A 2,192-nucleotide genomic window follows, 5' to 3' on the forward strand; every position below is an offset into this window, starting at 1 on the left:
GAATACATATCGCATTTTTCAAAATATTTGAAACAGTTGTACGGTGAATAGAAAAGAGAACCGATAGAAAGCTCAAGCTTACAGTGTGGTAAAGCTTCACAAAAACCATTAGCACAGTGTCTTCATCACTCAATGCAAAACCTCTTGCGATGGATTCAATGCGCAAGGCAGTGAACTCTTCAATAATGTTCTTCAGCAGCTGCAAAATGGCAATCCTGTAAGCACTTTCACAGTGTGATCTGTCTGAACAGCAGCACATGAAAGGAGAGGCTTGGGACGGCCGATGACTTGGAGAGGATTCGCCTGCACGCAGGCATCCCGTAGTGTGCCAGCATGCGTGCACACGATTGCGGCGAACTGTTCAAGGAGGTCATCTTGTGGCACTGTAATGAATATGGAAAACTTAGTGTGACTTAACTCGAGCAGTGTACCCGACTGTGTGCAACTTGGGTTAATGTGTACTGCAGATGCATTGGTGCGGGAAGGTGGGTGCTGCCCATAAATTAGCAGATATATTTTGTTTTCTACACAAGTAGTGTAATGTTGCAATGAGGCTTGCACGAGGGAACTTCCATATTTTTGCCGCAACAATTACACATTTATTTTGTGCACCTCACAATGCACCGTTATACTGGCTTCACTCCCCCCTCCTACCCTCCAGGCAAATGGGAAAACTATGCCTCTGGAATACTGGTTACACCAAGTCCACTTCCTGGTCATACCAAGCCAGAGTGCCAGCTAACAAAAACGGTACTTAAGTTCCTAATATCGTGCAAACATACCTTCATCTGTGGTCTCCACAGCAGGCCAATCTTCTTGAACACAGGTGTGATCTGCACAATACATAATTGACTTTTGCAGTAAAGAAGTTATGCACACATTTACTTTGTTCATCTCACAATGCACAGTTATACTGCCTTCAATCCCTCCTCCTACCCTCCAGGCAAATGGGAAAACTATGCCTCTGGAATACTGGTTACACCAAGTCCACTTCCTCGTCATACCAAGCCAGAGTGCTAGCTAACAAAAACGGTACTCAAGTTCCTAATATCGTGCAAACATACCTTCATCTGTGGTCTCCACAGCAGGCCAATCTTCTTTAACACAGGTGTGATCTGCACAATACATAATTGACTTTTGCAGTAAAAAAGTTATGCACACATTTACTTTGTTCACGTCACAATGCACAGTTATACTGCCTTCACTCCCCCCTCCTACCCTCCAGGCAAATGGGAAAACTATTCCTCTGGAATACTGGTTACACCAAGTCCACTTTCTCGTCATACCAAGCCAGAGTGCTAGCTAACAAAAACGGTACTCAAGTTCCTAATATCGTGCAAACATACCTTCATCTGTGGTCTCCACAGCAGGACAATCTTCCTGAACACAGGCGTGATCTGCACAATACATCATTGATTTTTGCAGTGAAAAAGTTATGCACAACACGTCACGACAGTTATGCACATCCCGTTAGGAAGAACCTGAGTCAACATTTACCAAGCGCAGCCAAAATTAGTTTTGTAATCGTCTGAGACAATGAACAGTAAATGAAATTTCTAACTCACCAGCAACATCGCTTGTTATATTTATGGGCCCCTGTGATTGCCTTGAAACAGGGATCCTTTTTGCTGTTGGAAAAAAACAAAACAAAAATAATCGGGGGCGTGAACGTTTGAAAGCACGCGGGTAACTTTCACCGAAAGAGATGTTCGAAGGTAGGTACATTCGAGCTATCGAGCAACATAGGCGTAACTAAATTCGTTCGCAGGCTGGAATGATAACATGCATCGATACAACTTACTCACTTACCCGGTGGCTTTGCGAGGTAGCTTATGCCTATCAAATTTGCGCTTTGGCAAGTTCAGTGTCGGAAGTGTGTCAGGCCTCAATCTCTTCCGCGAAAACCCTTAAAAAAAAAGAGAGCGAGGGAGAAGAATATATTGATCAAGATCAGCAGTGGCGATAAACTCGCTCGCGCATTTCCATCGCTTACGTGGCGAGTGAGGGCTCATAAAACGATACCCTTTACTATGCACCAGATCATGCATGCACACTTGCCGCGTTTCGGTGCACGTACTTGCCCTGCGGAACACTGAGAACTGTTCTCGCGGCCGTGTAAACACAATGGAACATGCGCGAACTACAAAAGGGCTCGGGGACTCTCATTTAAACAGACTCATAGCCGAGCGCGA

At 44.8% G+C, this 2,192-nt stretch overlaps 1 long non-coding RNA gene across 1 annotated transcript; it reads right to left on the reverse strand.

The window, feature by feature from the left end:
* Positions 1-341: 341 nt before the first annotated feature.
* On the reverse strand, positions 342-1,385 carry LOC119372641 (uncharacterized). The gene is made up of 3 exons (XR_005179607.1): positions 1,347-1,385; positions 783-833; positions 342-383 (listed from the first exon to the last, which is right to left on the reverse strand). It is a non-coding gene; the product is annotated as an uncharacterized LOC119372641 (long non-coding RNA).
* Positions 1,386-2,192: the final 807 nt, after the last annotated feature.

The sequence above is a fragment of the Rhipicephalus sanguineus genome, chromosome 10 (assembly GCF_013339695.2).
Source record: "Rhipicephalus sanguineus isolate Rsan-2018 chromosome 10, BIME_Rsan_1.4, whole genome shotgun sequence".
In the NCBI taxonomy this organism is placed as follows: Eukaryota; Metazoa; Arthropoda; class Arachnida; order Ixodida; family Ixodidae; genus Rhipicephalus; species Rhipicephalus sanguineus.